Source organism: Rhinatrema bivittatum, chromosome 3, assembly GCF_901001135.1.
Source record: "Rhinatrema bivittatum chromosome 3, aRhiBiv1.1, whole genome shotgun sequence".
NCBI classification, from domain to species: domain Eukaryota; kingdom Metazoa; phylum Chordata; class Amphibia; order Gymnophiona; family Rhinatrematidae; genus Rhinatrema; species Rhinatrema bivittatum.
This window is the reverse complement of record NC_042617.1, coordinates 196,314,204-196,325,796: the sequence shown is the minus strand read 5'-3', so window position 1 is coordinate 196,325,796 and position 11,593 is coordinate 196,314,204. Positions and strand designations below refer to the sequence as shown.

General features: G+C 41.9%; 1 long non-coding RNA gene across 1 annotated transcript; it reads right to left on the bottom strand.

Moving 5' to 3' along the window:
- Positions 1-7,549: 7,549 nt before the first annotated feature.
- Positions 7,550-10,053, bottom strand: LOC115087195. The gene is made up of 2 exons (XR_003855457.1): positions 9,519-10,053; positions 7,550-9,360 (listed from the first exon to the last, which is right to left on the bottom strand). It is a non-coding gene; the product is annotated as an uncharacterized LOC115087195 (long non-coding RNA).
- Positions 10,054-11,593: the final 1,540 nt, after the last annotated feature.

Genomic DNA, 11,593 nt, shown 5'->3' with positions numbered 1-11,593 from the left:
TTCCTTTGATGACTGAATCTCCCAGCAGGAACAGAACAGGAGAATTCAGCAATGTATATTGGAAAACAATAATCCTGCCCACCACAAGAACAGGTACACTGTGCTAGAATATTACGTGTAACTGGCCTTAGAAGTGCTTAGCTTGATTAACACTTGCTAAGCAGCTGATTATACCACACCTAGAAAGTCTGGTGGGTAAGAACATAAGAAATTGCCATGCTGGGTCACCAAGGGTCCATCAAGCCCAGCATCCTGTTTCCAACAGAGGCCAAACCAGGCCACAAGAACCTGGCAATTACCCAAACACTAAGAAAATCCCATGCTACTGATGCAATTAATAGCAGTGGCTATTCCCTAAGTCAGCTTGATTAATAGCAGTTAATGGACTTCTCCTCCAAGAACTTATCCAAACCTTTTTTGAACCCAGCTACACTAATTGCACTAACCACATCCTCTGGCAACAAATTCCAGAGCTTTATTGTGCATTGCGTGAAAAAGAATTTTCTCCAATTAGTCTTATATGTGCTACTTGCTAACTTCATGGAATGCCCCCTAGTCCTTCTATTATTCGAAAGTGTAAATAATCGAGTCACATCTACTCATTCAAGACCTCTCATGATCTTAAAGACCTCTATCATATCCCCCCTCAGCCGTCTCTTCTCCAAGCTGAACAGCCCTAATTCTCTTCAGCCTTTCCTCATAGGGGAGCTGTTCCATCCCCTTTATCATTTTGGTTGCCCTTCTCTGTACCTTCTCCATAGCAACTATATCTTTTTTTTTAGATGTGGTGACCAGAATTGTACACAGTATTCAAGGTGCGGTCTCACCATGGAGCGATATAGAGACATTATGGCATTTTCTGTTTTATTAACTATTCCCTTCCTAATAATTCCTAACATTCTGTTTGCTTTTTTTGACTGCTGCAGCACACTGAGCCGACGATTTTAAAGTATTATCCACTATGATGCCCAGATCGTTTTCCTGGGTGGTAGCTCCTAATATGGAACCCAACATCGTGTAACTACAGCAAGGGTTATTTTTCCCTATATGCAACACCTTGCACTTGTCCACATTAAATTTCATCTGCCATTTGGATGCCCAATCTTCCAGTCTTGCAAGGTCCTCCTGTAATGTATCACAGTCTGCTTGTGATTTAACTACTCTGAATAATTTTGTATCATCCGCAAATTTGATAACCTCACTCATCGTATTCTTTCCAGATCATTTATATATATATTGAAAAGCACCGGTCCAAGTACAGATCCCTGAAGCACTCCACTGTTTACCCTTTTCCACTGAGAAAATTGACCATTTAATCCTACTCTCTGTTTCCTATCTTTTAACCAGTTTGTAATCCACGAAAGGACATCACCTCCTATCCCATGACTTTTTAGTTGTCTTAGAAGCCTCTCATGAGGGACTTTGTCAAACGCCTTCTGAAAATCCAAATACACTACATCTACCTGTTCACCTTTATCCACATGTTTATTAACCCCTTCAAAAAAATGAAGCAGATTTGTTAGGCAAGACTTCCCTTGAGTAAATCCATGCTGACTGTGTTCCATTTTGATCTTGAGAATAGTTTCCACTATTTTTCCCGGCACTGAAGTCAGTCTCACTGGTCTATAGTTACCCGGATCGCCCTGGAACTAGTTACTCTGAGAAGAGGGGTTATATGGGTGTAAGTGACTTAGGTGACAAATTGCGCAGCTGAATTTTGGTTAGATGTAGTGGGGGGAGATTATATCACTTTGGCACCATCCTGAGAGCCGCCAGCACTATTTTAAAGTACAGAGCTTGAAGGCAGGAATGAGTAGGCATCACTCCTGCCCTTTGGACATTGCGGACACTATGGATAGGGTAAGTGGGGTCCAGAGAGGTCCCCGGCCCTGGCTGGGCCCAGCTCAGCTTGGCTAGGTAGGCCTGGGCTTGTTGCTTGATTTTATGGGACAGGAAGGAGTCAGAGGGGCCCTTGGAGGCCCCAACTGGATCCAGCTCAGCCCAGCTTGGTAGCCCTGGGTCTCAGGCACCAGGCTCGATTTTACAGGATGGAGAGTTATTGGAGGGCCTCAGGAAGTCCCCTTTTTTTTTTAACTACAAAACTAAAATACCCAAAAATGTTGGGTATTTTCATGAAGGCCATTTTTGGGTTTGTTCAATTTTACACATTTGTTTGAAATGAATGTACTTCCCTAACAACTTTTCCTATCAGTAAGAGAAGACTTAAATGAGTGCAAAATGGTTCCCACTATTCCAATGCTTTTCGGCTCATGATTAACATGGAACGCTGCTGAACGATCTAAAATGACAAAAAGAGTATCTCTGCCTGTATTACACTGCATCTGAACATCCTTGACCAGTGATAGCATTACTGATTTGATCCTGTGACCTTGCCAAAGCCCAGATTGGCGTGGCTGAAGCACTGGTCTGTCAACCAGGAAGCGCCTCATTTGCCAAAACAAAGCAATTTCCACTACCTTGCTCAAAAAGACAAATATGACACTGTTTGGTAACTCTCCAGTAAGCTTGCATCAAGACTGTGCTTCTTAACACTTGGTCAGATTAATGATTGATTAAATAAAAGGTGAAGTCACCCTTCCTGAAAATATGTGTTCAGTATAGTCGCCAGCCAAGACTCTTTCTTCCATCACTAATTTCAATGCCACTGAAAGACATGATGAAAAAACCTTTTGCTACTTTCATTCCTGTAGTTCTCCTAATAACTGACAGGGTACAGAATCAAGCTCTCCTCTGATACTCATTCCCCACAATCGGAATGCCAATAATTTGGTCTCTTCATAATTTTGATGCCGTGCCTGATCAGAAAGAGCTTGCTGTAATTTCTGGCCCCTTTCATGTGAATACTGCAGCAATTGCTGCTGTAACTGCTGGTCGCTATTAAGTAAATCAGATAGGAATTCATTATGAATTTCCACAATCTTTTGTATAAAAAATGTTGAAAAGTCACAACTGGACAAGCTTCTTTGAGAGCCCTGTGATTTCTCTGTTTGAGTATCCACTAAGGTGTTCACACTAGAACAATAATTTCTTTCAATGATTCTGAGCCAAAGCAAGTTGTTCACAAAAGAGATTTTTTTTTTTTTTTTTTTGCATGCTTCACCTCATTTCTATGCCTCATATGCTTTACAGCTTGTATCTAGAAGTTTATTATGTCTCTGGACTTGCAGTTCAGCAAAATTCAGCTACAGTCAGGCGTGTAGATGATTTTTTCCCTGAAATCTTTTGGATATTAGTGCTTTACTGGATATTTCTTGTGAAGATATTTCAACATTGTGACTTTTCCTTTAGAGCTCAAAGACCTTGTTTTGTAAACCTTTTCAAGTATAAAAGTCCTTGTTTTTTTGTCAAGAGTTTCTGGATTTCTCTAGGAATGCCCAGGTCAGGAGCAACAGCTTTCCAACATTTTGTCAACAGTTTTTAGTGACTGGTCCTAATTGTTCCTTAAATAACCATGTAAGTGTATTATAAAGAATTCAAGTATTTATATCTTCCAGGAACAAGAACACTTTGCTCTATTTATGAATGATAAAGCTCAAGTCACCTCTTTTGTAATACCAGGGGAGCAGATTACTGTTAGGAAATGAGATGGTGATGAATCTTTATAAGTGACTGAATGGCAGTTCTGAAAGGAAAAAGATATAAAAGAATTTAGATGGCAGGTTAAGGCCACATTATTCAGAGAAGCATATGGCAGCACTGATGAGTGATTTTTAATTACTGTTTTACTATTTAATGTATTTTATTGATTTTATGTTTTAACTGTTATGCTTTTAAAAATTATGCATGTAAAACTGGTAATCTGCACTGAACAGAGTAATTTTGAAGAAGCAGAATAAGAGACTTAAAAATAAATAAATAAATGGCAGTCGCACTAGTGCGAATCAGGGCTCTTGTTTTTTTCAATATTTCCTTATTTGCTTTAGGAACTCGGCTTCCCCCTTTAACTGACTTGTTATGCAGATTTGCAATATCTTTTCTGTCTTCTGGGAATATGTTTAATTTTGACTGTTTCCTTACTTTGTAATATTTTTCTTTTCAAATTAGTTAAACAACTTTAAAATATAAATTAAAAAATAGCATCAAGGTGCTGAAGAAAATAGGAAAAAGCATTAGCATTGTCAAGTTAAGTGTAAAACATTGATAAGGCAGGCTAAGAGGGAATCTGAAATGAAATTGGCCGTAGAGGCAAAAACTCATAATAAAAACTTTTTAAAATATATCCGAAGCAAGAAACCTGTGAGGGAGTCGGTTGAACTGTTAGATGACTGAGGGGTTAAAAGGGCTCTTAGGGAAGATAAGGCCATTGCAGAAAGACTAAATTAATTCTTTGCTTCTATGTTTACTAATGAGGATGTAGGTGAGATACCGGTTCCGGAGATGGTTTTCAGGGGTGATGAGTCAGATGAACTGAACCAAATCACTGTGAACCTGGAAGAGGTAGTAGGCCAGACTGACAAACTAAAGAGTAGCACATCACCTGGACCAGATGGTATGCACCCCAAGGTTCTGAAGGAACTCAAAAATGAAATGTCAGATCTTTTAGTTAAAATTTGTATACTATCATTAAAATCATCCATTGTACCTGAAGACTGATGAGTGGCCAATGTAACCCCAATATTTAAAAAAGGCTCCAGGGGCGATCTGGGAAACTATAGACCAGTGAACCTGACTTCAGTGCTGGGAAAATAGTGGAAACTATTCTAAAGATCAAAATCACAGAGCATATAGAAAGACATGGTTTAATGGAACACAGTCAACATGGATTACCCAAGGGAAGTCTTGTCTCACAAATCTGCTTCATTTTTTTTCAAGGGGTTAACAAACGCGTGTATAAAAAAAAATAGATGTAGTTGGAATTTCAGAAGGTGTTTGATAAAGTCCCTCATAAGAAGTTTCTAAGAATACTAAAAAGTCATGGGATAGGAGGCAATATCCTTTCATGGATTACAAACTGGTTAAAAGACAGGGAACAGAGTAGCATTAAATGGTCAATGTTCTCAGTGAAAAAGGGTAAACAGTGGAGTGCCTCAGGGATCAGTACTTGGACTGGTGTTTTTCAATATATTTATAAATGATTTGGAAAAGAATATGACAAGTGAGAATCAAATTTGCAGATGATACAAAATTATTCAGAGTAGTTAAATCTCAAGCAGATTGTGATAAATTGCAGGAGGACCTTGTGAGACTGGAAGATTGGGCAATCAAATGACAGATGAAATTTAATGTGGACAAATGCAAGGTGATCCATATAGGGAAAAATAATCTATGCTTTGGTTACACAATGTTAGGTTCCATATTAGGAGCTACCACCCAGGAAAAATATCTAGGCATCATAGTGGATAATACATTGAACTTGTCGGCTCAGTGTGCAAACAGAATGTTGGGAATTATTAGGATAGGAATGGTGAATAAAACGGAAAATGTCAATGCCTCTGTATTGCTCCATGGTGAGACCACACCTTGAGTATTGTGTTCAATTCTGGTCGCCGCAACTCAAAAAAAGATATAGTTGCACTGGAGAAGGGCGACCAAAATGATAAAGGGGCTGGAACAGCTCCCCTATGAGGAAAGGCTAAAGAGATTAGGGCTGTTCAGCTTGGAGAAGAGATGGCTGAGGGGGGATATGACAGAGGTCTTTTAAAATCATGAGAGGTCTAGAACGCATAAATGTGAATCTGTTATTTACTCTTTCAGATAATAGAAGGATTAAGGGGCACTCCATGAAGTTAGCAAGTAGCACATTTAAAACTAATCTGAGAAAATTCGTTTTCACTCAATGCACAATTAAACTCTGGAATTTGTTGCCAGAGGATGTAGTTAGTACAGTTAGTGTAGCTGAGTTTAAAAAAGGTGTGGATAAGTTCTTGGGGGAGATGTCCATTAACTGCTATTAATCAAGTTGACTTAGGGACTAGACTCTGCTATTACTGGCATCAGTAGCATGGGATCTACTTAGTGTTTGGGTACTTGCCAGGTACTTGGGTACTTTGTCAAAGTTTCCCTTTTGAAAGTTTAGCGCTAGAGCCGTGGATTTACATACTTTCCGTTTTCTAGTCATTAATTCAAATTTGATCATATTATGATCACTATTGCCATGCGGCCCCACCACCGTTACCTCTATCACCAAATCCTGCGCTTCACTGAGAATTAGATCTAAAATTGCTCCCTCTCGTCGGCTCCTGAACCAATTGCTTCATAAAACTGTCTTTTCATTCCATCCAGGAACTTTACCACTCTAGTATGCCCTGATATTTCACTTACCAAGTCATTAATGGGATAATTGAAATCTCCCATTATTACTGCACTACCAGTTTGGTTAGCTTCCCCAATTTCTCTTAGTATTTCACTGTCCGTATCCCCATTTTGGCCAGGTGGACGGTAGTATTCTCCTATCACTATTCTCTTCCCCAACACACAATGGCTAGCATATTTCATTGGGGTTGCACACCACCATATACAGCTGGGCCCTGCTACACCTAATTAAGCAAACTATCAACTCTCATGTACAGATGGTAAGATCATCCTTAACTAATAGGTATGTACAGATCTACAACCCAGGCCAGTACAGGGGTGGGAGCCAGTCTGTTGAAGTCTGCCTGGTCCCAAGCAACAACAGGCTTCATCACTGTCTGCTCTTGGGCAGTGAGGAATCTCTATCCTACACAATTCCCCGACTCCTCCTTAGTGGTCACACAGCAGCTGACATTTTATTAGAGAAGGCTGCAATTAGCTGACTTATTAGTTGAAGTGTCAGACCTTATAAAAGCTTAGGTTCTGAATGCTTTTTAAGTGGAGTGAGGACACAAGTTAAGGGCTCAAAGTAAAATCTTGTGGGGTGATTAGTGTCACTTCACCTAACGCCACACAAGATTTACATACACTATGTACTCTCTGGGTCTGAAACCTGCAGCTGCACATTTTGGCTCCCTAGAGATGAACAACAACTAGGGTTCTTCCTACTTTTCAAGTAGGCTTCTGACTCAAGACTTATGTGATGACAGCATTTGGTGCTAGACCAGAGAGAAGGCCCATTACTTGGTCAGAGGTGATATATCTTCACCAAGGAAGAGGCCAATGATTGTTATAGCTGCACTATGACATTCAAATAGCTATATGACCTATTGGTTAACAGAGTGAAGACATAGCAACAGCATCTCTAGCCAAGCATTTCTACAGCTATTCTATCAGACAGCATACTAAGGTGAACACTAGCTATATAGTGGCCATCTCACATACATGCTCATGTACCCAAGATTTAACTAAGAGTATGTGGTCTGGAGAAGGCTACAGGATCAACTTGGGAAGCTCCACATTAATGAGTTTCCTGTTTAGCTCTTGCTGTCTTCCTTGGGAGCATACACTGAGTTTTCAGTTTCATGACTTAGGCCATATGGTCTTGTATGTGAGAAGTGTACCTAGTTAGAATGGACAATGGCACCCTAGCATGCAAGGTCATGTTGGACCCAAACCTTTTACCTAATGATCCCTTAAGACAAAAACCACACAAGGAAAAGATACAACTAGAGAATGAAGTTTCAAATCATGTGACCACTTTATTAAACAATTGTAGTCAACAGCATCAAAGAAAGTCAACATCTTTGGTAATCACAAGAGATCAAATAGCACATGACATTGTAACTGAAATGACCTGCACATTTAGTGTAGACCTGTATATACATACTTACACTATATGTCATGTTTCCATTTGTATTAGGATCTTATCCTTTAGAAAAATCATGATTATAGCAAAGAATATAGAAAGTGGAAGTGGCAACCCAATAGCCACAGTACAGCTGTAATGTTAGAGCTGATATCAGCACATCTATGTGATGGCAAGAGAAGGCCCAGTCAGTCCATGTTGAAATAGTGCACTCAGGGCCAAGACAGCAAAGTTCAAGTAGCAGTCAGAAGGACCAGGACTGGAGAGCGCAGCTTGAAGGTAGCAGGACCAGGACTGGAGAGCGCAGCATGGAGGAGGCAGCCCCAGGAGATGAGCCAGCAGCACCTGGAGATAAGAGTGCAGCATAGAGGTAGCAGCAGGATGAGATGAGACACCAGCAGCAGGACCAGGAGATGAAACATGTGAAGAGACAGCAGCAGGACCATGACTGGAGATCACATCAAGGAGGTAGTACTACAGGCAGAGCAGCAGGGTGACACAGGCAGATAGTTACCATCCCCATCAGCAAGTCAGCACAAGAACTCTGTAGTCAGGATGGGCCCAACAGTCTTCTTACATCTAGACAGTACAAGAACACTATAGTCAGGATGGGCCCAGGAGTCTTCTTCCATCTGGATGTCAAAGGAACTCTGGAGTGAGTCTCAGCCTGGCTTGTTTGGACAACTCAACTTTGAGTTAAATTGGTTACCCTTGAAACCATTTAGTAATTGGGGGCGCACCTCATGGCCCTTTTCCTCGCCTGAGCTTTTGGCTGGTTGGGGGTGGAATTGTTTTGGAGGGCCCACCCCTGGGCTGTCCTGATAGCTAGGTAATGCCTCATGGAGTTGACTCATGGGAGGATGGGAATGGCACATGTGGAGGCTCAGGCAGTCTTTGAATTAGTCGCGTGATGGCAGATGTCAGGTTGTTGATTGTGGTGGAAATAGTGGTGAGGCTCTCGTAAGACAGCTGAGTGCGCCTGCACAGCATTGGTGTTCCTGATGTACACCCTCCTCAACCACGTCAACTCTGCCCGTATATTGTGCAGTTGGAGGTCATGCTTCCCCTTGATGTTGTCAATAGTTTCATGGACATGATGCTGGTGCTGCAGGTGGAGGCACTGTCTGTGAAACCAAAACTGGCAAGTCAGGGCTGATAGGCTGATCAGGCTGGGAGTCTATGGTCTCCTGCTGGTGACATGGAATGCTGGAGACAGGTGGGGATGGCTAAGCTTGCAGCCATGGCAGAGATGACTCCTCCATGAAGCTGGAGATATTTAGGCTCATGTTGAATGGTGTAGCTGGGTTTAAGAAAAGTTTGGATAAGTTCTTGGAGGAGAAGTCCATTACCTATTAATCAAGTTGATCCTATTACTAGCATCAGTATCATGGGATATACTTAGTTTTTGGGTTCTTGCCAGGTACTTGTAGCCTGGATTGGCCACTGTTGGAAACAGGATGCTGGGCTTGATGGACCCTTGGTCTGACCCAGTATGGCAATTTCTTATGTTCTTATGTGCCAGTTTCTGGAGCTGTTGGTCTTCATACTCTTCCTCACTCCACTATGTTCATCCATTTGGAAAGTAGCTGGCATCAGTGGAGCTGAGCTGCTGGTCCCTGGGGCTGAGCTGCTGCTTCCTGGTGCTTCACAGCTGGGACCGGCAATTTCCTAGTTGAGAGCTGTGGAAACAAAGAACAACACTTAAGTATGAATGCTAAGAAGTACATGTACTGTTTGGTATAAGATGCACACTTTGCTGGAATCAATGTGAGCATATTATGCCAAAATCTGTGGACATCTGTAGCACACTTCTCATATACAGATGAGGTGAACTTACCAGCCCTGGCTGGGGTTGGTGTCCAGGCCTTTGTTCATCCCCTTCAACACGTTCAATCCCAGCTGATGAATGATGCTATCCTCCATGGGAGTCATCACGATGGAGCAAAGGCTTCTCTTCTAGTCTGGCGCAGATATTTATTCTGGTTAGCCACCTTGTTCTTCAGTTAGGCCTTTATGTCCTGGTAGCAGTGAGCCACTTGCTCTGCAGTCCTTCGTATTCCACTGTGCTGGGATATGGCCTGGGCAATAGTGTGCCATATCTGTCCCTTGACTGCCCTGGATATCTTCACCGCACAGTTCTCAAAGAACAGACTGTAGTTCTTGAGGACCCTGGCGATTGTCATGTCATTGTCCTCCATGCTGAACTTTAAGGCCTGACGATGAGTCCGTTCTGCTGCCTGGCTGAAAAATGAATGAGGTGTCACTTCCACTTCCGGAGAGGTGTCACTATCCTCGCTCTTGCTCTCAATCCCTGTTCTCCTCCCTCACTCCCTCCTGCACTTGCTCTGCTAAATCCCTGCCCCTGCCCTCTCTGTCTATCCCTAGACAGTCGTCATCCTCCTGTCATACTCACCTGCCTATCCCCTCCCCCTTTCTTCTCCCCATCCCTTCCATCCTCCCTATCTCTACTCCTATCCCTACTCCTACCACTCATGCCCTTTTTCCTCCTCTCTCTCCATGTGTCTTTCATGCTGCAACCTCTCCAGCTCACCCACGACCATTCCTCCACCACCACTTCTCACATCCATCGCCACTCCAGCACCACCGCCACTCCTCCAGCAGCACACAAACAGATAAGACAAACTTGAAAAACTAACAAAAACGTTCACACACAAAAAACAAACAAGCTACCAAGGTAAAGGGAAACATGACAACAGAAGACAAGACAACTCACTCAGATTTCACTATAGATCTCCTCTAAACTCATACGAAAAAACTTATCTCCTTTCTCTCCTTTTGCTTTATAAAGAAAGAAAATAATGCGTGATGTGTAAAATGACACGCAACCGCTAATGTATCATGCATTGTGTAACATATCTACGTGATGCGGTACATCTGAAATTTCCTAAACATGCCATATATCTGCTTTATTTATAGAGTTTGATGAATCTAGGCCTAAGTTTTATACTTGAGGCAATGATAAAAAAAATGTAGAGCCTCCATGATAATTTTTTTATAGTGTGATCTTTAGTGACTTAGCTAGTATATGTGGCATACAAAAAAATTACATAAACAATAAGTCAACCAACCCAGCACAAAAATACAAAGCATAAGAAGTTGCACAAGTTCTAAAATGCATATACAATGATATACTGTATATTAAAGGGTCCTTTTTCATGTTGAAAATTTGATCATTCCCTTGGGAGCTTTTCTTTATGTATATCCTCTCTTCATATATCTGTCATTGCCCTTGCTTGGCTATTTCCTGCCATCCCTTTCTCTATCCTTCACAATACAAACCCTCTTCTATATTTCTCTGCCCCACAATTCTTTTCTCTATCATCCCTCCCCAAACTTTTCCTCACATTATTTTCCCAACATTCTCATTCAGTCTCTGCATCATGCTCATTGCCACACCCTCTGTAGAATTCTCTCATCCCGTTCACTTCTCACTCCACAGGTCTTTCCCTCTCCATCCACCTGTTTCTCTATAACCTTCTCTTTTCCTCTTCAACCTCCATCTCTCCCTCCTGCTGCCTCTCCATATCTTTCTTTCATTCTGTTCACCCCTGTCTCTATAATCTCTCCTCTCCTTGTCTACTTCTTCCTCCACCTGCAGATTTCTTTCTTGCTAGTCAGCCTTCCTTTCCACCTCCCCCCACAACCTTTTCTCTTCCAATCCACCTCTCTCTTCAAAACAGTTTCCCCATCTGCCCCCTTCCCTTCCTAGGCTTCTCTCCATGTCCACCTATCCCTTCTTCCTGAGCTCTTTCCTCTCATTCTTCCCCTTCCTCTGATCCTTTTCATCCTTTTCATCCTTTCCATACTTTTTCTCTCCCCATCCCCCACTGGAACTAGGAGACACAGGACAGGTTTTCAGAATATCCTTAATGAATATGCATGAGATAGACC